Source organism: Schistocerca piceifrons, chromosome 2 (genome assembly GCF_021461385.2).
Source record: "Schistocerca piceifrons isolate TAMUIC-IGC-003096 chromosome 2, iqSchPice1.1, whole genome shotgun sequence".
Lineage (NCBI taxonomy): Eukaryota > Metazoa > Arthropoda > Insecta > Orthoptera > Acrididae > Schistocerca > Schistocerca piceifrons.
In genome coordinates, this window is record NC_060139.1 from 664,064,279 (window position 1) to 664,091,022 (window position 26,744).

General features: G+C 40.2%; 1 protein-coding gene across 1 annotated transcript in view; it reads left to right on the top strand.

The window, feature by feature from the left end:
- The window catches only part of LOC124775722, a 115,755-nt gene that overhangs the window by 35,734 nt on the left and 53,277 nt on the right, over nucleotides 1–26,744 (top strand). The window lies entirely within an intron of this gene.

Consider the following 26,744-nt stretch of genomic DNA (forward strand, 5'->3'; position numbering starts at 1 on the left):
CCTTTCTTCTGTATATTATTCTTGTCGGCAACTTGGATGCATGAGCTGTTAATCTGTGTGGTAATTCTCATACTTGTCAGCTCTTGCAGTCCTTGGAATTGTGTGGGTGATATTTTCCCGAAAGGTAGATGGTATGTCGCCAGACTCTTACATTCTACACACCAACGTGAGTAGTCGTTTTTTGCCAGTGTCCCCAACGATTTAAGAAATTTTGATGGAATGATGTCTATCCCTTCCGTCTTACTTGATTTTAAGTCCTTCAAAGCTCTTTTAAGTTCTGAATCTAATACAGGATCCCGTATCTCTTCCAAATCAACTCCTGTTTCTTCTTCTACCTCATCAGACAAATCTTCCCCTCATAGAGGTTTTCAATGTATTCTTTCCACCTAGTCGCTCTGTCCTCTACATTTATCAGTGGAATTCCCGTTGCACTCTTAATGTTGTCACCCTTGCTTTTAATGTCACCGAAGGTTGTTTTGACTTTCTTGTATGCTGAGGCTGTCCTTCCGACAATCATTTCTTTTCAGTTTCTTCACATTTTTCTGGCAACCATTCCGTCTTAGCTTCCATGCACTTCCTATTTATTTATTTCGTCAGAGACTAGTATTTCTGTACTCCTGACTTTCCCTGAACGTTTTTATACTTTCTCCTTCTTTCATCGATCAACCGAAGTATTTCTTGTGTTACCCATGGTTTCTTCGCAGTTACCTTCTTTGTAGTTATATTTTTCTTTCCAACTTCTTTGATGGCCCTTTTTAGAGACTTTCATTCCTCTTCAACTGTACTGCCTGCTGAGCTATTCCTTATTGCTCTATTTATAGCCTTGGAGAACATCAAGCGTTTCTCGTCATTCCTTAGTGCTGCTGTATCCCACTTTTTTGTGTAATGATACTTTCTGACTAATGTCTTACACTTCAGCCTAATCCTCATGCACTACTATATTTCGTTCTGAGTCTGTGTCTGCTCCTGGGTACGCCTTACAATCCAATACCTGATTTCGGAATCTCTGGCTGACCATGATGTAATCCCGTATCAACCGGCCTTTTCCATGTATACCTCCTCCTCTTGTGATTCTTGAACAGAATTAGCTGTTACTAGCTGAAATTTATTATAGAACTCAATTTTTCCCCTCTCTCATTCCTAACACCAAGCCCATATTCTCCTCTGTAACCTCTTCTTCCATTCCTTCCCCTACAGCTGCATTCCATTCCCCCATGACTATTAGATTTCCGTCGCCCTTTACGTATCGTATTACCCTTCAATATCCTTATATACTTTCTCTGTCTCTTCGTCTTCAGCTTGCGACTTCAGCATGTATACCTGAATTATCGTTGTCGATTTTTTGTCGAGTCGGATGAGAACAGCTCTATCACTGAACTGCTGACAGTAACACACTCTCTTTCTATTCATGACGAATTCTACTCCCCTTACACGATTTTCTGCTGCTGTAGATTTTATCCTACACTCAGCTGACCAGAGATCCTTCTCTTCTTTCCATTTCACTTCACTGACACCCACTACATCTAGATTGAGCCTTTTTATTTCCCTTTACAGATTTTCTAGCTTCCCTACAACGTTAAAGAGTCTGACATTCCACTCCCCGACCCGTAGAACTTTGTCCTTTCGTTGATTATTCAGTCTCTTTCTCATGGCCATCTCTTCACTGGCACCATTGGCAGTCCCCTCCCGGAGATCCAAATGGGGGGACTATTCCGGAATCTTTTGCAGATGGAGAGGTCACCACGACACTTTTTCAGTTGCGGGCCATATGTCCTGTAGATATACATTACGTGTCTTTAATGCAGTGATTTCCATTGCCTTCTGCTTCTTCTACATCATTACTCAGCTATTCACAATTAAATGTGTGGCAATGCCATTGATCATTGCTGATTCTTCAGTCTTTTAGGAGCAGTTTCCCACCCCTAGGACAATAGAATGCCCTGAACCGCTGTCCGCTCCTTCACCCTCTTTGACAAGTACGTTGGCAGAATGAGGGTAACTTCATATGCCGGAAGTCTTCGGCCTCCAAAGCTGATTATTAATCAAAATTTAAGTAGCGACGGGATTCGAAACAGAAACCGTGGACGTTATGATTATTATGATTACTATTCAAAGGCACTGCCCCTAGACCACAGGTGCTCTGCTTTATCAAGCGCAATATCAGAATTGCCTCTCTTGTGTCTTTACCTTTCCTAAAGCCAAGACGTTCGTATCTAAGTTTTGACAAATAGAAATTTACATGTAACAGAATTTTCAGAAATATTCACGATTACTTCTGAAAAAGCACCTATGACATCAGAAAATTACTACAAAGGAATCAATATTAGCAGCAAGACACAATGGAAATGGAAATGCCGTGTGGCAAGGGCCTCCCTTCGTGTAGACCGTTCGCCTGGTGCAAGTTTTTCGAGTTGACGCCACTTCGGTGACTTGCGTGTCGATGGGGATGAAATGTCGATGATAAGGACAAAATAACACACAGTCCCTGAGCGGAGAAAATCTCCGACCCAGCCGGGAATCGAACCCGGACCGTTAGGTATGACAGTCCGTCGCGCTGACCACTTTTTTTTTTCATTTTGTTGGTTGTTGATCGTCGGGTTAGGTCGTTGCGGACATCACATGACATCCGTTCAAGTTCGTTTGTTGATCCTTCCACTCAGTTTTTTATTACACAAGCCAACCAGCTCTCTGACCGAACAAGCTGAGCTACAATGCCGGCTGTTTTTTTTTTTCGGAATAGTTCGTTACGTTTGGTCTGGACGGCCGTCACAACACATCCCTTCAAGTTGATCGTTGATTCCTTGGCTCAGTTTTTTTATTACAGAGAGCACCCAGCTCTCTGACCGAACACGATGAGCTACCGGCCGGCGTAACCGATCAGAAGATAATCAGAAAGATATTCTCGCAGGGTAAGGTAGCTGAAATGATTACGTTTGACAGAATTAATTGAAACCGGCACTTGCCTGTATTATTTCTGTAATCAAAGGATATGTAGAAGGAAAGTATCCCGGCATAATTTCTCCAGTTGTAAGGTTGCCATTCCTTTTGAAATTGTTTTCATATAAGATTATGAACCAGATTTATGCCCTGAAATATACCCCTCACCCTCTTCCCTCCCCACGCTACTCAATATGACCCGTTATCTGGCTTCTTATTCAGAAGTAGCACAATTCAATTATGAAATAGTAGCTAATCAAGTGAAAGTAGAGAGCCAGTGTAGTGGAAACCAACAATTTGTGATGAAGCCGTCCCTGCTGCCGTGTTATTCGAAGAACTGCGTTTGAGAAGAGTTACGAAACTTGCTGAAAAGTTCTTACTGGGAGACAAAGGCAAGTGCTGTTTACGTATGTTGCTTAGTCCCTAGGCAAACTGCAATCTAAGTTAAGTGAGCACATTATATATGAAACAAATGTTATTATACTCACACACTGAAATAACGTGCACATGGCGAAATTTATGAGCTAAGGAAAGGTGTATGATAACGAATTAACAAAGCCTACTCGTGTTATAAATACAGTATGATGTTTGAGTAAATGAGTTTTATAATGTCAGTCAGTATGGATAAAGTGAAACATTGGATTAGGACATTTAACATGCCCTCCAAAAGGTCATAGACAAAAATATTTAAAAATAAATTTACCAACTTTCGAACAATAAGCTTGCTAGTTTTAGTACGCGTTTGCACATCACATGAATTTACGGATGGCAAGCTTAGAAACGGATATCGATCAGCACGTGTTCTGCTGAGGTCAGAGCGAGAACAAAGGCACAACATATTCCACGGAAAGTCCGAGCACACATGCAACACGAAAAGGACCCGATTTTACATTAGCACCCGTAATCTCGCAAATTCCCATCATGTGAATACAAACCGAATGCTTGCAGCTTCTGCAGTCTCACCAACATGTTGAAAGCTGCTCGGCGAATACTCTAATGTCCAATACAGAAGAAAAGATTCTAAATATCATTTCTCCTTTGTGTGTTGCCTGGGACGAGAGAGATGAGAGTGCTTAGGCTTAAAAATGAATGAGGCGTCCACCCGAAAAAATATCAGCCAAGTTCTCTGACTCGCTGGCACCAGTCAAAAACGTGGTGTTACCACAAGAGATACCTGCCCCTTCCTGTTTGCAAAGATGTACCGTTCACGGCACAGATCTGGCTGAGTTCTGACTGAGCATCTGTGAGTTGACAAGTAACTTACGCATGGTGCACAATGAGCGGTTTATGGAAGGTGCTCGTGAAACATCGGCGATCTTTTGTAGTCTCACTTTCACTTCTCTTTCACTAGTTAAATTGAACCTTGAATTGCTGTCATTTTTCTAGTGGGTTATACTAGATTATCATGGAACATAATTAAGCATTTTCGTCACATTACGTAATCAACTCTGAGTAGCAGTCCAAGACCCTAAGATTGTCCCACCCAAATGTGAAAGGAACTCCTTCTTTTTACACAGATTAACATTGTGTGTTCTTTTCGCTTCGTCTAATGAATAGCAACAGGTATTGTGTGAACAAAATTGTCTCAAAAGACTGAACTAGTAATGACTCATTCAAAATAACAATAGTATTGTGCCTTTATCTTAAAACGACTTTTGCACCCACACGTGCAAGAGTATTATTTTGTTTTATTTCATGTGCTGGAGGCATTTGTGGGAAATTTCAACTGAGTACTTCCTGTGTGTCTTAAACTGAAATTCATTCTGACAGATAAAGTTTCTGCTATCTGTAATGACATTGTTATCTTTCGACAGGAAATTACGTCTCTCAGACACTGATACTGAAATTGTGGCGCAGTAACTGATACCAGCCCCAGCTGTTGTGCAAATACCCCAAAATTCCCAAAAAAAGTGAAAGTAAATATTCCACAATTCGAATCAAGAACTACTGCCAACATGAGCAAGTTGGAAGTAGATGACCTCTGAGTAGCAAAGCTGGATGAAAGATCCGTACCTAAAGACTGGAAAGTAGCACAGGCCACACTAATATTCAAGAAACGAAGCAGAAGTAATCCGATGAATTACAGACCCATATCGCTGACACTGATTTGTAGTAGTATTTTGGAACTTAAAATATGTTGGAATGTTATGAATTACCTCGAAGAAATCGATCTATCGACATATGGTCAACACGGGTTCAGAAAATATCATTTTTGTGAAAAACAGCTAGCTCCTTATTCTCACGGAGTGATGAGTTCCATCGACAGATAATCTCAGATGGAGTCCTTATTTTTAGATTTCCAAAAGGCTTTTGATACCGTTCCTCACAAGCAGCTTCTAATCAAATTACTTTCCTATGGAGTACCGTCCCAGTTACAGCCGTCTCACATCTGCGACCGAATGCGTGATTTATTGTCAGACGGGGCATAGTTCGTACTAACTGACGGAAAGTCACCGAATAAAAAGAAAGTTATATCTCGCGTTCCCCAAGAGTTATACGCCCTCCGCTGTTCCTAATCTATAAACGATTTAGGAAACCGTGTGAGCAACCGTCTTAGATTTTTAGCAGATAGTGCTTTCATTTACCGTCTAGTACAGTTATCAGGAGATCGAAACCAATTGGAGAATTATTTAGACATGGTATCTCTGTATGATGCGAAAAGAGGCAATTGACCCCAAATAAATTGAAACGTGAGGTTATCCGCAAGTGTACTAAAAGAAATCCGTTAAATTTCGGTTATAGCAAAAATCTCACAAACCTAAAGGCTGTCAGCTCAACTAAATTCCAAGGAATTACAATTAGGCAGAACATAAATCGGAACGATCACATAGATAATGTCGTAAGAGAAACAAACCAAATACTGCGATCTTGGGCAGAACACTTAGAAGATGCTACAGGAAATAATCTTGATCATGCCCACAGGTGACATGAATGTTAATGACTAATGGGAACCAGTTTATTTGTATTTTTATACATTTCTCGTCTTACGATCAGTTTAGTTTCTTTGAACGGCTTCAGGTTGTCGAATTGTGCTGGCGTCTAGATGATCTGAAACATTACATACGACAACCATACCATCTATGTCTCAGCTTCAGCCCAACTCGGAAACCTGAACGTGTTCAAAGAAACGAAACTGGTTGTAACACAACAAATGTGATAAAATACAGCTGAGGTTATCTGCGTTCATCATTCAAAGGAAACACGTCTATTAAAGAGACTATTACGCAACTGTTGTCCTTCCTTTGCTAGAGTGCGCTGTGTAGTATGGGATCCTTACCAGATAGAATAGCCGAAAGCTGAAAGAAAGACAACTCGTTTTGTATTCATGCGAAACAGGGGAGAGAGTGTTACGGATATGATAAGCGAGTTAGGGTGTCAGTCATGGAAATAAAGACGTTTTTCGGTGCGGCGAGTTCTTTTCATGAAATTTCAATCTCCAACATTCTTCTACGAAAGCGAAAATACTTTATTGTCACCCACCTACATAGGGAGAAATTACCATTGCAATAAAATAAGGGATAGCAGTGCTAACATAGAGAGATTTATACTTTCGTTTGACTCGCGTATTGTTAGTGAATGGAACGGTAGAGAAACAGCTTGATGGCGGTTTGATGAGCCCTCTGATTTAAGTGTGAACTGCAGAATAGTCATATAGATGTAGATGTAGATAAAATAAGGGAACTGCTTGCAGTAGATTCCATTCTAAACGTATTCACCATCAGCTGTGATTTGAACCAGCCTTTCTTTTCTGATTTTTCCTACTGTCTATACAGTGCTGTGCTCCAGATCTAGGTTATCACAATTGTCTTCCTGATATTTAAGCCTGAGTCTAAACGAGCTCCAATGCTCTGCCGATGAAGTCCCGGTACTTACCCACTAAGCCACCTAGCCACGCTGTTAACCTTCGCTAACCATTTTCTTCCTCTTTTCTCAACAGTAGTCTTCTGGCAAGTTAGATGAGGTCCTACACGACCTCCTTTCTTGTAGTAAACTCTTATTTCTTTGCCAATAAAAATCATTACTTTTACCAGAGAATAAAATACAAAAGGAACTACGTAACGAAGCGACTACAGTTGAGAGTTAGGTTGACTGCCCACTAACAAAGGAAAGCCGACAAGAGAATGCGACAAAGCTTGCACAAGTTTGTTGGAGGAATGACAAAGTTTCACAGGGCTACTCAAGGCTTCTCAGTCGTTAGCACTCTCCATTACTACATTGACAAAAAAAAACTGCAACACCAAGATTTGTTGGACATAAACGAAAGTTGGTAGTCGTCTTTCTGTATGTGAAAGATGAAGTCTATTCAAATTTCTTATGATAGGATACAAATCAAGTTTTCTTTAAATACGCGCTGTAACGGTCTTAAGAAACTGGACGTGGTGAATTGATGTTGATCAAGAATGCCTTTAAGTCGACAAAGAAGCCACTATCAATACTTCGCTGAGTGTGAACGAGGTCGTGTTAATAGGGCTACAGGAAGCTCCATGTTTCTTCTGCGATATTTCAGAAAGATGCAGAAACATAGCCACTGTCCATGATTGCTGGCAGCCGTGCTCACGACAATATACTATCATAAGGAGATCGGGCTCTGGGCTTCCAGGTGCCACTTCCAGGTGGGAAGACCATAGTGTTCGACGTGTGGCTCTGGCGCATCGTAACTGCATCTGCAGCAGTAATCTGAGCAGCAACTCGCACAGCAGTGATACCACAAACTGTTACAAATCTGTTACTTCAAAGCTGGCAGGCGAGGCGCTACAGTCTGGAACCGCGCGACAGCTTCGGTCGCAGGTTCGAATCCTGCCTCGGGCATGGACGTGTGTGATGCCCTTAGGTTAGTTAGTTTTAATTAGTTCTAAGTTCTAGGGGGCTGATGACCTTAGAAGTTAAGTACCATAGTGGTCAGAGCCATTTTTTTGTTACTTCAAGGACAGCTCCGACCCAGACGCCCATTTGAAGTCTATTCCACCGACCCTCAAACTACCGCCATTTTCAACTCAAGTGATGTCTAGCAGGAGCTCATTCGACGACAGGGTGGAGGTCGGTTGTATTTGCTGACGAGATCTGGTTCTGCCTTGATGCCAGTGATGTCTGTATGTTGGCTAGAAGGAAACCAGTTGATGACCTGCAGCCAGCGTGTCTGCGTGCTAAACACATTGGACCTTCACCTGGAGTTATGGTCCCAGGTACGATTTCATATCTCTCGTGGCGATTCCACTCACCCTGACTGCAAAACTGTACATCAACCTGCTAATCGACCTGTGGTGTTGGCATTCATGAACATCATTCCAGGGGGCGCTTTCCATCAGGATAACGCCCATACGCATACTGTTGTTGTAACCCAACATGTTCTATAGAGTGTCATGCTCTATAGAGTGTCGACATGTTGCTTTGTCCTGTTCGGTCACCATACCTATCTCCAATGGAGTACATATAGAGTATCATCGGACGACAACTGTAGCTTTCTGGCACTTACACCTGTTTTTAATCTACCAGAATTTGACATTTTCAGTAGTTCATCCCGCGTTATTGTAACCTGTTATCTTGCACTGTTAATCACTTAACCTAGGCAAATGTATTCCTGAAACTTCTTTAATCTACAGTAATCATTTTTTGGTGTTGTGGTTTTTCTCTGCCTATGTAATTGCCCTTAGAGTGCCCATCCATCATCCACAGATTACAGTTACAGCCTACAACAAGCATAAGACCCATTTCAGCTCAGCTAGTTGGTCTGTGATCACGCTAAGGTATACCGAAACAGTAATGAAATTGCGACAACAATTATGCATCTACAATATTGGCAAATGGCTCTGAGCACTATGGGACTCAACTTCTGAGGTCATCAGGCCCCTAGAACTTAGAACTACTTAAACCTAACTAACCTAAGGACATCACACACATCCATGCCCAAGACAAGATTCGAACCTGCGACCGTAGCGATCGCGCGATTCCAGACTGTAGCGCCTAGAACCGCTCGGTCACTCCGGCCGGCCCTCTACAATATTATCTACACTCTGCGAATCATTGTGTAGTGCATGGTAGAAGGTACCTTTTACTCTACTCTTGATTATGGTTCGTTCGTGCTCTATTCACGACCGGAGCTTTTACTGCTCTAATTTTATCTTCGCGATCTCTGAGGGGCAGGCACTTAGGGATCTGAAGATTAATCGTAGTTTCTGTTACAAAACACGTGACGGCGTATGACACTGCCTGGAGCGTTCCAGATATTGCTTCCGTGTTATGTAACTGACTCTCCATTCATTTTCTGTTCTCTGATTATTAGGCAAATTGTACCTCACCGCAAACCGTGTTAGGTATTCCATGAGAACGTAGGTACGCTGAACAAACATCAGACAAACAAGGGGCATTACGCCAATACTGAGTAACATCGCCCCTAGCCTTGATAATGGTATCAGTTCCATCAGTTCGGGGACGAACAGAGTCCATACGTCCATTCAAGTATACCATAGGCTTCTGCAGCTACTAGCTGACTCTTGGACCTCACAGAACTCCTAAGTTTCGCGGGTTTCGATTGCTATGTTTCACCCAGTCTTCCAAACAGTCCAGTAGATTTTCTTTGGGCTTAAATTGGGGTGTTGTTGAAGGCCAGTTGAGATTCAATATGTTGCCTCAGTGTTCGTCAAACTAGGAACGTGTGATTGCAGTCCCTGTGACATGGTATTGTCATATTGGAACACAGGAGAGGCTGCAGCTTATTCATTATGAAGATGCAAATGAAAGGATAACACTTGATTGATGATAATAAACACCTAGATTCTTGACATTATTGGAGCAACTTGCATACTGGGACATTCAATATGGTCCAGAGTTAAAGGGAAAGGACAATGGCCAGTGTCCTGACAGTTGTGTGACTTACCTATGAAGTCATGAGTCAGTGTCCTGTTTGTTCAATGTCCTTTCTGAGAAAAGGAGTCCGTTGCTCTCTACAAGTCAGCAGCCGCTTAGCCAGTCACTTTTATTAACGACTTGTCATAGTTTATTGTCTGATTACCCTAATTAATGACCTTCACTTTTATCAGCATTATCAATGATGCAATTACAATTGTTTATTATCTAAAAATAAGGATTTCCCCCACCAATCCAGAACCACTTCCCTGGTGTTACTAACCATCAGACTGACTCCTCACCTGTCCTCAGTAGTAAGAGCATCAGTCATAATAAGTAAAAAGTGTGAAAAATGCCTACTGTGGACGTTTCCCTCCAATTTATTTTATCAACTTTACATTAATATCCTACATCCATACATTAATTGTCTCTTTATTATTTACATTTATATGCAGGATTAGATTTGAGAGATGAAGGAAGTAGTAAAAAAATTTTCTGCATTTATTTATAATTTGTGTTGTACAATATGTTCTTGGTTACAATATATAACAATTTCTGATAGCATCTGTTGACAGATATACTATTTTACAGTAATAATAATAATAATAATAACTGCTAATACCATGAAAATCTAGAATAGGAAAATCTACAGTTCGATATGTTTCCCATCAAAGTCTTCTACAGCTATCACTGTTTTTCAGTTGTTGCAGTGGGAAAATTTTTACAGTTGAGCTATTGGAATGGCATTTGTTGCAATGGTAAAACTTTTCAGTGTTTAGAAAGCTAGAGTAAGCATGAGTAAAGTGTTACACTAAAAGTGAAAGACTTTGCTGACTACCAGAAGGTGAAAAATCTAGTGTAATACACACACACACCAGACACACACACACACACACACACACACACACACACACACACACAGTGTGCAACAAGCTCTTGTGTGCACACATTTATACACATTTATTTACATTAAGACAAACCTATTGTATAATCCTCCATACACTCACACATATGCATGCACTGTTTACACATAAATACACATTTTCTCTCACTACCACCTAATTGAATGCTATGAGTATAGGAGGATCCCATCCCACACATGAACCATCTGTCGTTATTGAGGAAAAGTCTGACTTTCAGCTCTGATACATCACATGATTCGCAATCAAATGCTTACTTCTTGCACCATATGTGGGACAATGTCAGAACCACTGACCAGACACTCCTCGCAATTATGAGGGCCATTGAAGCCATGTGACACGTCCCTTTTCTCACTGTTGTATTGTCTTTCTTTAGGACAATAACGTTATTCTGTTCAAGTATTATGCTATAAGGATTATTGGCTACATTTCGAAACAAGTCGAAGCTGTATAGGTAAAACAGCCTGTATCCATATAAAGCAATTTTGAATCTGCAAAATGACTTTTTCCAAAGCAATAGTGAAAGTGGTGCATCTGGAGAATACATAGGTCTAACATACACATATCAACATAGACTGGTTTCGTGCACACTACCAAAATCTTAGCCATCTCCAGAACGACACATGCTTCATTCAAGATAGTGGACCATTTAAAATATGGCTTGGTGATTTATTCTCTTACACCATATCACCTCTTCCAGCGATAAACAATGGGCATTTCATAGTGGTTTCTCACATTCTACTCTGTCTTGCCAAAAATTGCGTTGTTCATAAATTTAAAAAGATCTTTTTCAAAGTCACACGTCATACGACCCCTATGTTTGTTATTAGCATCAATATACTCCTTCAGCCAGTTCGACTGCTTGAAGGAGATAGTGCCAGGGACTTTGATCAATTTCATTCCCAAATTGAGAAACTGGTGAAGGTTTCTGTAATGAAATACATATCACTGTTTAGACTCCCCCTACCGCCCCCCCCCCCCCCCCACGCCAGAAAAAAAGTTATTGTCAGCTTAGCATTCCGTCTTCAGGCCACAAGTGGCCCATCGGGACCATCCGACCTCCGTCTCATCCTCAGCTGAGGATGTGGATAGGAGGAGTGTGCAGTCAGCACACTGCTCTCCTGGTCGTCATGATGGTTTTCTTTGACCGAAGCCTCTACTAGTCAGTCGATTAGCTCCTCAATTGGCATCACGAGGCTGAGTGAACGACAAAAAATGGCAACAATGCATGGCGGACCGGATGGTCACACATCCAAGTTCCGGCCACGCCCGACATCGCTTAACTTCTGTGATGTGACGGGAACCGGTGTATCCACTGCTCCAAAGCCGTTACTATTGTTAGTTTAGGGATGAAACAATTCCGTGGAATTAGGTGCTCCCAACATAACAGCAAATCACTGTGTGCATCGTGCAAACTGTTAGGATATGTCAGTTTTGTCTCCATGACATTTCCTACACCAGAATGAGCAGCAAATCAGAATTTATCTAATTCGACAATTTCTTTATCAGGCAGCCAACAATTCCGTGCATTCGGCAGAGATTGTTGCACAATGTGTCTGTCTAAGATGTTTGCATACAGATAAAGGGTCCATAGTTCAATGTTGCCACATGACTTTTTCAATGTGGCATTCCACGAATGCCTTGGCATGGTGTAATGTAAGTCAACATCCAGTATGTATTTGGACATGCATACACTCCAGATTTTCTCAAAAATACCTATAAGTAAGCCTACATTGGTGTCTACATAAAGCAGTGCATACCTCCCCTAAACTAGAAATGTTCGGTTCCTGCCAAACATCACCACATCTCCATACTCTGCGTCCATTATGGTATTGCCTGTGAAGTTACTGATGAATGCAGTTGTGTCGGGCAACATGGTTTTTCTGGGTCTATGGATCATAATATTTTTGGTGATTCACTTGGAGAGTGAGATGCATTTTTCAGTGGTCTCAAGCAGGACACGAACCTTTTCATTATCCAAGCATTAATCACCTAAGTGATCAACTAAGAAGTTAGTATCATAACTACTCAAATAGAGGAAGAATGTTGTGAACTGCCCTGCGAAACTTCCACATTAGATGACAGTGGTCCCTACATGGAGTTTCCACTTTTCTATCTAACGGCAGTGCACAGATATGAAGCCAATAGCGTTCTCGTATAATACATCTTTTCCTGCGGTTTGGTCATAGAGTGGTGAAGTAAATCACATCAACATGTCATGCAAGTCGTTCAAGCTGAGAGAGTAGTCATCTCACAGGATTATCCCTGAGGTATGAACTGAATGGTTAAGATTTGAGTCATATGTGTACACAACCTGGTATACTGCTATATGTGGTATGTGTTGCTCTGTGAAGGTACTATGGGAGTTAGGGGCATCAGCCTCACACTGCATCACAGGAGCTAGGAGGAATTTGAAGTCAGTGAATACAACAAAAGGACAATGTTCCCGATGATGGGCTTTCTTAGACTTTAAGAAAGTTGCTGCCTCAATAGGAATTTTTAAATGTACCAGTTACTGGCTGGGGCAACCTATTAAATAATTTGCTATTGTCACTGAAAGTGAAGGAGATGAGGCATATATAATAACGATGTTTTACTCTATAGTGTTCACTCGATTGGAAATTTAATCTGAACACGTTTTTGATCCATACATAGTGCTGCTTCACCCGGTAGGAGATTAAGAACAAACCTATATGCTACATATGATGACCAGTTACTTTGAAAAAGAAGGGGTATCCAATGACTTTATCAACATCCATCACATCATCTAACCCGCCTAGAAGCAAAAGCTTATTATAAGCAGTGTATGCAAGTCTAAATTATTACTGTAGAAACACTTTTAACATGAATCCATTCTCACAAATTTGGTCTTTGACAACAGGAGATATTCCCAGGACCTTTGGGTTGAGAATGGCATCAGAACACTACCGTAATGTTGTAGGTCATTAGTTCTGGCCTCAACCCATTCTGATCCATCAGTATGATCCAAACACAATAGAGGAAAGAACATTTGATAAGTATTCAACTGTATATTAATATTGCCGCTTTTCATATGACTTAATTCTTACATATTCAGTTTTCAAGAATCAGAGACATTCCCCATGAATTTTGAGTACAGAATGGCCGCATGTCATTATTTTCGCTTACGCAGTTCAATAGTTTCATCTAAATCCTCTAGAAACAAAAAACAAAGAATCATAAACATTGCATGCAAGTGCAAATTATTGTTGGAGCTTTTCGTAGGTGATTTTCTATTTTAAAAAGAGCGTATTTATGCCATCAGCTGTAAAACTTTATATTTATTCCCCACCGGTTTAGACTGTTATAATCACGTTCAAGGAGAAAAATATTGTACATCAATGGATCAACCACACATTTTCGTCATTCATGAACCATACAAATGTAGAACACACCTAATTGTCGTAACAGTCTGTCTGTCTTATAAACACGCTGCTCCTTGACACAATTACAGTACCACACACTTGGTGGTAACTCCACATTTAATCATGGAGCCTGTATTTTATATAATATCAAATTAATGAACATGTACATCAGTATGTAGCCAAAATCAGTGAAATATCAAAATAAATATGTAATGAAAATACAATTGCACAAGTAGTCTAGCGAAATATCTGTGTTAACTCTTAATCATTTCACAACTGCAACAAAGTGCTGAAGTTCAAGTATCTGCTATGCAAGCATTTAAATGACACTGGAACGGGATGCACAGTTAACCACAAAATACGTTTCCAAGTGTTCTGCTCCCAAGCACACAATGCTATCTGACAATACATTTTGATAAACAGAAAAAGATCGCTCAACTTTTTTATAGGAAAGTATAATGTTCTCAGGGCTTCCACAATACTACCATTAAGTAAGCGAGACAGAATAAAATGGTTTCAGTGTACAGGATCCTTATTCAGCACACAGCGCAGTTTACTGGTAACTACACCACCCACTTCACCTTCTGAGCTCCATCTTCTATTATTCTCACAGCCTCTTCGAAAGGCATACTTGAAGTCTCCAGTTTCTTGAAACTGTCGGGAAGTCAGTCAGTCGAAGTGAAGTGCAGTGTAGGAAATTGAGCTCAGCACTTTATAACTGTTGAATGCTGACAATAATTCATTATCAGACACTGAGGGAGCAGAAGAAAAGTTCTCTGTCACTGACTTCACACCTTCAGAGTGCTTACTATAGAAAATCATAGCTTGAGTTCATGTTAACACTGGCTCCAGAGGCAGATTTATATCAGGTAGCTGCTACTCGTAGAGTTGTATACGATGCACGAGCCGTATAAGTAACATTAAGTTTGGATGAGATGTTGTAGTTGTTGTTGTTGTGGTCTTCAGTCCTGAGACTGGTTGATGCAGCTCTCCATGCTACTCTATCCTGTGCAAGCTTCTTCATCTCCCAGTACTTACTGCAACCTACATCCTTCTGAATCTGCTTAGTGTATTCATCGCTTGGACTCTCTCTACGATTTTTACCCTCCACGTTGCCCTCCAATACTAAATTGGTGACCCCTTAATGCGTCAGAACATGTCCTACCAACCGGTCCCTTCTTCTTATCAAGTTGTGCCACAAACTCCTCTTATCCCCAATTATATTCAATACCTCCTCATTAGTTATGTTATCTACCCATCTAATCTTCAGCATTCTTCTGAAACACCGCATCTCGAAAGCTTCTATTCACTTCTTGTCCAAACTATTTATCGTCCGTGTTTCACTTCCATACATGGCTACACTCCATACAAATACTTTCAGAAACGACTTCCTGACACTTAAATCTGTACTCGATGTTAACAAATTCCTCTTATTCAGAAACGCTTTCCTTGCCATTGCCAGTCTACATTTTACATCCTCTCTACTTCGATCATCATCAGTTATTTTGCTCCCCAAATAGCAAAACTCCTTAACTACTTTAAGTACCTCATTTCCTAATCTAATTCCCACAGCATCACCCGACTTAATTCGACTACATTCCATTATCCTCGTTTTGCTTTTGTGGGTGTTCATCTTATATCCTCCTTTCAAGACACTGCCCATTCCGTTCAACTGCTCTTCCAAGTCCTTTGCTATCTCTGACAGAAAAACAATGTCATCGGCGAACCTCAAAGTTTTTATTTCTTCTCCATAGATTTTAATACCTACTCCGAATTTTTTTGTTTCCTTTACTGCTTGCTCAATATACAGATTGAATAACATCGGAGTGAGGCTACAACCCTGTCTCACTCCCTTCCCAACCACTGCTTCCCTTTCGTGCCCTTCGACTCTTATAACTGTCATCTGGTTTCTTCACAGATTGTAAATAGCCTTTCGCTCCCTGTATTTTACCCCTGCCACCTTTAGAATTTGAAAGAGGGTATTCGAGTCAACATTGTAAAAAGCCTTCTCTAAGTCTACAAATGCTAGAAACGTTGGTTTGCCTTTCCTTAATCGTTCTTCTACCATAAGTCGTAAGGTCAGTATTGCCTCACGTGTTCTAACATTTCTACGGAATCCAAACTAATCTTCCCTGAGGTCGGCTTCTACCAGTTTTTCCATTCGTCTGTAAAGAATTCGCGTTAGTTTTTTGCATCTGTGACTTATTAAACTGATAGTTCGGTAATTTTCACATCTGTCAACACCTGCTTTCTTAGGGATTGGAATTATTACATTCTTCTTGAAGTCTGAGGGTATTTCGCCTGTCTCATACATCTTCCTCACCGTATGGTAGAGTTTTGTCAGGACTGGATCTCCCAAGGCTGTCAGTAGTTCTAATGGAATGTTATCTACTCCCGGGGCCTTGTTTCGGCTCAGGTCTTTCAGTGCTCTTTCAAACTCTTCACGCAGTATCGTATCTCCCATTTCTTCTTCACCTACATCCTCTTTCATTTCAATAATATTGTCCTCAAGTACATTGGCCTTGTATAGACCCTCTGTATACCCCTTCGACCTTTCTGCTTTCCCTTCTTTGCTTAGAACTGGGTTCTCTTTTCTCCAAAGGTCTCTTTAATTTTCCTGTAGGCAGTGTCTATCTTACCCCTAGTGAGATAAGCCACTACATCCTTACATTTGTCCTCTAGCCATCCCTGCTTAGCCATTTTGCACTTCTTGTCGATCTCATTTTTGAGACGTTTGTATTCCGTTTTGCCTGCTTCATTTACTGCATTTTTATATTTATTCTTTCATCAATTAAATTCAACATTTCTTCTGGTACCCAAGGATTTTTACTAGCTCTCGTGTTTTTACCTACTTGATCCTCGGCTGCCTTCACTACCTCATCCCTCAGAGCTATCCATTCTTCTTCCACTGTATTACCTTCCAACATTCCTGTCAATTGTTCTCTTATGCTCTCCCTGAAACTTTATACAACCTCTGGTTTAGTCAGTTTATCCAGGTCCCATCTCCTTAAATTCCCACCTTTTTGCAGTTTCTTCAGTTTTAATCTACAGATCATAACCAATAGATTGTGGTCAGAGTCCACATCTGCCCCTGGAAATGTCTTACAATTTAAAACCTGGTTCCTAAATCTCTGTCTTACCGTTATATAATCTATCTGATACCTTCTAGTATCTCCAGGATTCTTCTATGTATACAACCTTCTTTCGATTCTTGAACCAAGTGTTAGCTATGATTAAGTTATGCTCTGTGCAAAATTCTACCAGATGGCTTCCTCTTTCATTTCTTAGCCCCAATCCATATTCACCTACTATGTTTTTCTCTCCCTCTTCCTACTCTCGAATTCCACTCACCCATTACCATTAAATTTTCGTCTCCTTTCACTACCTGAATAATTTTTTTTATATAATCATACATTTCTTCAATTTCTTTATCGTCTGCAGAGCTAGTTGGCATATAAACTTGTACTACTGTAGTAGGCATGGGCTTCGTGTCTATCTTGGCCACAATAATGCGCTCACTATGATGTTTGTAGTAGCTTACCCGCACTCCTATTTTTTATTCATTATTAAACCTACTCCTGCATTATCCCTATTTCATTTTGTATTTATAAGCCAGTATTCACCTGACCAAAAGTATTGTTCCTGCCACCGAACTTCACTAATTCCCACTATATCTAACTTTAGCCTGTCCATTTCCCTTTTTAAATTTTGTAACCTATTTGCCGGATTAAGGGATCTGACATTCCACGCTCCGATCCGTGGAACGACAGCTTTCTTTCTCCTGATAACGACGTCCCCTTGAGTAGTCCCCGCCCGGAGATCCGAATGGGGGACTATTTCACCTCCGGAATATTTTACACCAGAGGACGCCATCATCATTTAACCATACAGTAAAGCTGCATGCCCTCGGGAAAAATTACGGCTGTAGTTTCCCCTTGCTTTCAGCCGTTCGCAGTACCACCACAGCAAGGCCGTTTTGGTTAGTATTACAAGGCCAGATCAGTCAATCTTCCAGACTGTTGCCCCTGCAACTAATGAAAAGGCTGCTGCCCCTCTTCAGGAACCACACGTTTGTCTGGCCTCCCAACAGATACCCCTCCGTTGTGGTTGCACCTACGGTACGGCCATCTGTATCGCTGAGGCACTAAAGCCTCCCCACCGACAAGGTCCATGGTTCATGGGCGGGGGAGTTTGGGTTATACACTAACTGACTTCCCCGCTTTCAACATTTATACAGTTGCATCTGTGTACAACAACAGGATCCTCCTTTCTGTTACATCTGGCCATAGTACCTTAAATCCACCGTTAATGAATCTAACAACTGTTGAAGAATTTGTTTCCTTCGAATTAAATAGGGTGTAGATGGAGCCTCAGAGAACAGCTTACCCAGAATCAGATTAGCCATGAAGCAGCCGACAACATCTGTCGTCTCACCAGCAGAAACCCACAAACGTCATTTGTCAATGTCAGCCCTGCGGTTTTTTTTTTTCCAAATATGTCAACATAGCAAGAATCCAAGTAGTTCTTCCTAAGAGTCGATTCGTCGGGAATGTTGCATTTGCCCTATTTCTGTAAGGAATGTTTAAATTCGGGTATCTGAAGTTTATTCCAGGGCATACCCTGGAATACACAAGTGGAACCTGTTTCTTTAAAGAAAGCCATTGTTTGTTCCTAATATGCAGATTCTTCTTAAATGATGTTCCATTTGAGATATCATCGTAAATCCTACACGTTTATTGCAGCTATGGCAGAGGACTATCTTACCATCAGTGGTTAAAGCTCGGTCACTAGAAATTCATGTTTTCAGCTTTAATGACGACAAAGACGCAACTGGTGCCATGGTTAACTTAAAAGAAACCGACTGTTACACACTGTGAAGCGTTTAAGAACAAGAAAAGAAAGGATTTAAAACGAGTCATTGTTGTCCGCATCGAACTTGGGCAATTTAGCTTTGAGTGTTACGGGAGTAAGGACAGCAGTTTTTTTGCCCAGGATAATCACAAAAAGATGTCATTTTGATTTTTATGTGCCATTTGGCCTCAAGACAATTAAAATTTTATTTTCCCCATTCGATAGTAGTGACTGTGATCACCTAACTAAGAGAACCATAACTGTGGATTTCAGAACTTCATGTAAATTGAACATTGCTTGTTGTAATGTACAACTCAAACCCTAGCTGTTGTATTGCGATTCCTCTGTCATTTGTACCGAACTCCATTCACATTTTTGTTCATTTTTTTGTTCCAATATTTATTTCCCTTCATCACTTATAAGCTGTACAAGTTTGACATCATTCTGAACAGTGATTCTCTTTCTACAGTGTTTTGAAATTGGATCTTCAATTATAGTCAGTTAGCATTTCCGTATTACAGAACAAACTTAAAAATCAGATGAAAAAAGGTAACTTCCCTTTAACTGCAAAGGATCTTCTTGATTGTACTGTTATGAATCCTTCTGCATCACAGGTACGACCACAAACTAAGAGCCAGAAACCGAACTGACCTATACAACATATTGTTTATTCTCAAAGCAGCCAAACATACCAGATCAGCAAGTAACTAAATGAGATTCACGGCAAAACATTCTAATGTGAAGAGGGAAATTCGGTAGACAATATTTATGAACTAATTAATTGTATATAGGTCATCAGATTCCTGACATAGCTAAGTTTGCATCATTTGACATCACAAGTTTCTACACACACGTAGCAGTGAAAAGTGATGGTAGCTGGGGTTACTGCTCCTTATTTGCCCTTCTAGACAGCATCTCATACAAGCAAACCAACTGCATCTTTACATGTGGCTATCGTACCCTAGGTAGTTAAGCTAAGCCCGACTCTGTTTACCAAGAATAGCTCGATGTAGTCGTGGGGTAAAGCCATGGACGTCTGCTTTCCTGCCCTGCAGCTATTTTACTGCAAGGTAAATCAATAATTTAATAACAAGGCAACTACTGTAATCTCTGTAATTGATGTGAACAACTAAGAATTATGTTGAACAATATTTACTCAAGAAAGGTCATCTAAAATAAATGGGAAGTGATCCCATGATATTCAGTTAAAATACAGCCAGAAAATACATTTACAAAATGCAGAAAATTTATGTTAAGGATGTTATGAGAATGCTAGCAAAATCACCAGATTAAATAGTCACCAACTATATGTGAGAATTAAGACCATTTCGCCATCACAATGCATAAAATATTCACCAGCTCAAAACAGTTCAGAGTTCAACATGATGCTTCACAAATTACAACACCAAAACAAAGAATAGTACTCATACTCTGTCTGTCCTCAGTTCCATGATATAAACGGAAATAATTAGAGTTGTACACTGGAGCACATTCAAGTAGCTCGAAATATGCCCCTCCAGAAATTAAAGAATGATAGTGGCCATTCACAACTAAGAATCAATCACATACTCTATCGAATACCATTCGTTACCTGAGGTAGATCTGCCTCCTTTAAGCACAAACGTTAAAGCCCTGAATGGTTCCCATGAGCAGTTCACTCAAAAAGTTCCAGTCTCCACTTGACTCCCATAGTGTTTCGCTACTGTCAGCTTTTCCATTGGCTGGAGGCCGTCACCCACCAAAAATACAATGTTCTTAAGGTCTACACAACTGATCTCACTCAATATGGCAAGTTCCTGGATTAACCTAATACATTACAACAATATTTAAATGAAGAAATATCATAAACATTCGGTCAACTTCATATCATTCACAATAATTACAAATAAAGATATGTTCATAAATATCATTCACAATAATTACAAATAATTATTTGTTCATAAATAAATAAGCTAGTATTCTTGCACATGTGCACTCACGTTAAATGTCAACGAATTGCAGCTAACTATTGTTCAAAAAATTATTTATGCCTTCTTGAGAGTAACATCTTTCGGTGTTCTTTTCAGTTGTGGTATCTGCTAAAGCATGCCATTGATCACTTTTAAATTAGCACATTTTTTAAAAAAAATATCTGTTGCAATCAGCATTTGAAAAAGTTGCAGGTGAAGTAGTGAACTCATCACCTAATAAATACACAAGTGTGAAAACTGTGTAATTGTGAAGAATACGATGTTCTGACAAAAATTTGCTTAATGAAACAGACCTGAAGGATGTCATAAGTCAATAAACGTAGTAGATACAGCTGGGTGCCTTTCTGGGATGATACGTATTGCGCAATGCTACTATTCGAGGTATTGGTTGTTGAAATCACATGAAGAGTTTAAAAGTTGTTAATTCAGGAGTACATTCTGAAAATGTTTATCCACTGTAAAATGTTAACTTCTGTAGTTTTAAGTATATTGAATTTTTTTGTGTCATTAAATGAGCCTCATTTTTTTCTCAGATCACAGACGTATTCAGATTTGTTTAAACCCTTGACTATAAATTATTATAGTTTCTCAAAGAGCTGCAAGAAGTCGTCTTTCAGGTTGTCTGACATTCAGCCATTTTTGGTCACCTCCTGCACGAAGGCCATGCTAGCAACAGCCGTCCAAATTCCCAGCTCTGGGATTTACCCACTTCCAGTGACGCCTCCTTGTCTCCGCACCTGAGCTCGTCTGGGGCAGCTGCGTGACGTCATCGTCCCACCGAATCGCATCCAGTCCAGTAAGTAAAATCAACTCTCCTCAGTATCAGCCCTCGATGGACAAATAACTCGCCCTCATGCTCTTAACCACACATCTCCACTTAAAGTGGTACATAAAGTCGCACACATTACATAACAAATAGAATAACCTACTTGCGTGTCAAAACAGTAGTGTAAGTATCTTTTTGGTGGTCTATGAAACAACATGTACCTCCTAGGATATGTCACAGCATAGTATCAGTACCTATTTACTAAATGTAACACAAATTATAAAATTTACGGCATGTTCATTGCAAGCTGTATCTTTTAAATAGATTTTAGCGCTTTTGCGCTCATCTGATAGCATTTTTTTTTATTTTTTGCTTTGACCACAGCATATTACTTCATCATCTGTAACACGACACACAGTCGGTGTTCTGGCTTCGAACTTTACATAGCTTGCAGTCCAGCCGACTCTGTTGAGTTTCTTGACCGCTTTGTCCACGTACTGCGCCGAACATGTGTCAATCCGCAGTCACTGTCAGTGCTGGTTGATAGCTGTCGAAATACGACTTTGATGAAGTTGCTAGTAATGATATGCTTCCCAGATCCCCATAAATCAGGCACTCAAAGCCCGCTCCAGTGGAGTCCAACATTCACAAACAGGATAGCAAACAAAAACTAATTTGCAACATAAGCAAAACACTTGGTTTAGCTCGACATTTCAAACACTCTGTCATTGGTGTCACTAGAAAATACGTCTTTCGTGCTATGAACTTTGTTCAACACCATAAATCAACTAACGTTTTATCATTGCTATACAATTTTACCATGGAAACTATAAAACTAATTACCCTCCAATCTACCATACAAACAATTAACATTTCACTCTTGGGCAAATAATGAATTTAATTGTTCTGCCAGGCACGAAGAGTCTTGCGGCAAATATAGATGCACTCCTTGCTCTGTGTTCTGCCTCCATATAACTTACACACGTCTTAAATTCACCAAGTTTATCCTTCGCACCAAACGGAAACAGCTCTCAAAGTTCTTATAAAATACATATGAAATTTACGTACATAAATACACTTTTACAAGGTGTAACTCTGCCCTGTTTCCTCTTACAACATTTATTTCGCCAGTTTGAGTGTCTTCTGACTCTCCCTTTTTTTCTTTTTTCACCTGCTCAAATTCGAGCACATTTTCCTCTTTCACCACCGGACTCTTAGGTTTACCAACAAAATTTGTGGCTACAGTTGAACTACCACTTTTTGGCTCGAGAAACGCACACTTTCTTTCTTCATCAACATCGATCACTTCACTTGCTGGCTCCATATTTTTAATTTCACTCCTTTGTAAGCACTGTTCCCTCAAAAGACCATTCTCAATGACCCTTCCTTTTTCTTCCGTATTTATGGTACATAATATATTTTCAGAGCAACACTCAGTCTCATTATTTATTTCTAGATTCTCCTGCTCCACCTCCAACTCATCTGCGGGATTTAAATCACCATCAAAACCCGTCGTTTCATCATTCTCGTAAGCATCAAATATATTGTTCGCTTCCTCTGAATTAACAATTTCAGTAGCCACAGCATTCTCACGACTAACCACACAACTTAAAACTTCGTCTCCCTTACATAAAACCTCACTTATTTCTGCCGAATCACTGAAAACTTTATCAAAATTAACTCCATTAACATCCACCGGTAACTCATAAGACTCATTATTTAAAGCATCCATTACATCCGTCGATACATTATACAGATCACCACCAATAACTCCGTCAACCTCCTCCGATGCACCATAATAACTTGCCGCTATTGCATCACTCCACATCAGAGCACACAGTATTCCGCCAAACTAGGATCTAACCGTTTCTCTTTCACATTTTCTCCCCTATTAGATGCCTGAACTGCTCTTTGCTTTAACACAGTGTCTAACACGTTTTCACATTCACCCTTCAATATCCACTCAACATTCATGTTTTCCTCAAGAGCCGACGCTTCACTTCCATCAACAGAAATAAATGCACAAACTCTTTCCTCCAAGATATCTAAATCAGTAGCTTCAATGTTCGCAACTTCAGCTCATAAAACATCACCTTTACCTCCCTTTAACAATAAATTACCCACATTCACCGATATATAACAAAATTCATCGCCAGTTGAGAAGAGTTCACAAATATCTTCGTACACCTCCGTCGATACATCACAAACTTCTTCTCCCGTTGACGAGCTTACAGCTTCGCCCCACCTTCACAGATATTTCATTTACTTCCTCCGATACAAAGTCATCTACATTTCTTTCATCTACATTACTGTTGCTACGGACTAGTGCCTCACTAGAATTCCTCACATATTCCACCTCCACCAAATTCAGATTCACCTCTGCTTCTCTTCTGAATATAATATCTTTCAACAAATACACTTTCATGCCATCATTCACTTCCGTTTCACGAAATAAATTTTTCAGTCCCATGTCGTCATTATCGGATTTCTCTACAAATTTTACCTACTTTCTTGCGGCCGCTACATGCTGTTATGCTGTTTAAAATTATTCCTGAGTTTATTCTTGCTTCTTATAATCTCCAACATTCTTATAACCTCCAATATTTATGGCTTATTTGCCGAATTTTCGACACACACACACACACACACACACACACACACACACACACACACACAATTTTTTAAATAAAGTGTCCTTTTCAAAGCCGGTTTGTTTCGCCACCTCTGGACCAGACATTCGGCAACCTCTAATTTCCCTATCTCGTTTTTTGGCGTTGGATTTCGTGATTTTCCTGCCCCTTAAATGTTCGTTCTCAGTTTTGTTTTCTATTGTAAGAATTCTCATTTCAATTTCCTCTTTGAAAATTATTATTATTGTGATGATTCTTTCTGTTATGATTACTAGAATTATTGTCGTTATACTACCGTTCTCATCCTGGTACCCATTTCGCTGTATACTATTCCAATTGTTTGGCTTGAATTTCAGCACCTGTCCAAGTTTCCCTATTAAATCTAAAATCTTATTGATGGAATTTGTCAGACTGAGTACAATATTTCTTAAAAATTCCAGTAAGCGCCTCTTGAACGTCGTAATCTCTGTCAACAGTTCCAGCGTATGATTTACATGCGTAAACTTCGCCAGCTCACGCACACAAAAATCCCACATCGACCCACTCCCGTGCCAGAAACCTGATTAATTTAGGAAACCATTCTGAAGTCCCACTTGCTTCGCTTCACTCCAGACATTCTTCAGAAAACAACTCTCAAACAGTTCATAGGTAGTAAATCAAGCAATCAATAAATTTGGCCATGATTGTGCATGGCCCTCATGACGCGTTTCCGCGAATTTAACTTTCGCCTCTTCCGATATTCCTCGCACAGAACCATCTATACATGCAGCATCAAAATCAGCTAGATGGGAGTTTCCATCGTTTTCAAAACACTTTGTCATTCCTGGACAATGTCAAGCAATACTTATGACATTAAAGCCTGATTTGCTGTTAAAGAATTTAATGCTGCTCTCATATCTTTAAACTGCTGATTACACTGCAGAGCTTCTTTAATTAGCACAGCTTCAAAATTTTCTCTCTTCTTAAGCACCTCTTTCTCGCATCCTACTACTCTACCTGACAAGTTGTTAACTGATTTAGTGGTCGCTTCCTCAAGAGTATTTTGTCCTAGCGTACAATTATTAACATTATTACCTAGCTCGTCCTGTATCTTTCCCAATTTTCACCGAAATCTTTTGCTACTGCTTCGGCTATAGTGTTTACCAGACCAACAGATTCTGAAATATTGCCCATGTCTGCCCTTATAACTTCTAACTTTGTACCAAGAATTCTTACAATAAATGATTTTCACCTCAGCTTTTAGGCTTTCAGCATTTGATCTGAGGTCAGAATTTCCTTGTTCTATCTTTGTACTTAATCTCTATACCAAGTTGAATTTCTAGCAAAATTTGAATTACTTATGACGATGGATTGTCTGAAAGCTTACTTTCCCTCTCTGATTTTTGACTACCTGCCCCATCAGTAACATTGTTCCTATCAAAGTCCCCATCACCTCATGCAGAATTTAGACTAACTGGCCGGCTAAGTTCTGTGAGCCAAACATGCTGGGTGATTTTTCATTCATTGTAGCCTCCATAACTGACGATGAAGCAGCAGTTTCATACATATCAATACTGTTGGGACATGTACTTAACTTATCGATCGTGCTGGCTGTTTCTGCTGTACTCCCGTTGCCGCATGTGTGCATGCTGCTATAGACGATGCCAATGCCGACGATGATGAAGGAAGTGGCAGCAAGTGGCTTGCATCACATTGCACTTGAAACTAAGTCACCATGACGCGAAACACCTGCAGATGCCGTGATTATTCATGATCAAAGCAAAACTACTAAGTCTCGCGAAAGTTGCAAGAACGCAAACGCTAACCATATAGACTCAAGTACCAATAAAATATCACCAGGTATTAAGAATAAAACTTATTTAAGATGTTACTTAAATTACACACGGTGAAATCACCACGGCGTGGTATGAAAGAAGCTACACAATCTGAAAACTGAAACGAAATGAAGTTATAAAACACACACACACGACAAAAGCTCACTCATACATTCCAGTTAAAAGAAATGTCAGACAAATGAATTTTAAACCCATCCTGGAGTAACGAACTTCCTATCCACGTGTTGCTTACACAAAGCGAGGGCTGGAAAAATTTACTACACACACAAAAATATACTCTTGACTACACTCTGAAAATTATAAGAATTCGGCTACCGAGCTTGAAAACGAAGTAGTAGACCAAAGGTGTACATCAGCTAGAATAGACACGATCACCAGCGCCAAGTGGCTCTTAAGAGTACCATCTTCTGTCACCAAAGGTCCAATGTCAAGCGCCAAGAGCACGCTCTCCTTGCAACGAACTTACCCCAGGAAGCCGGAAGAGACCAGAGGCGTCCTATCCACCACCGTCATAACTACTGTCGAATGGCTACCGAAAGGGGACACATCTCTTTGTCTTGACTGACAAAGCTACCTTGGCTACCCTTTTGCTGCCACAGCAGACAGCCA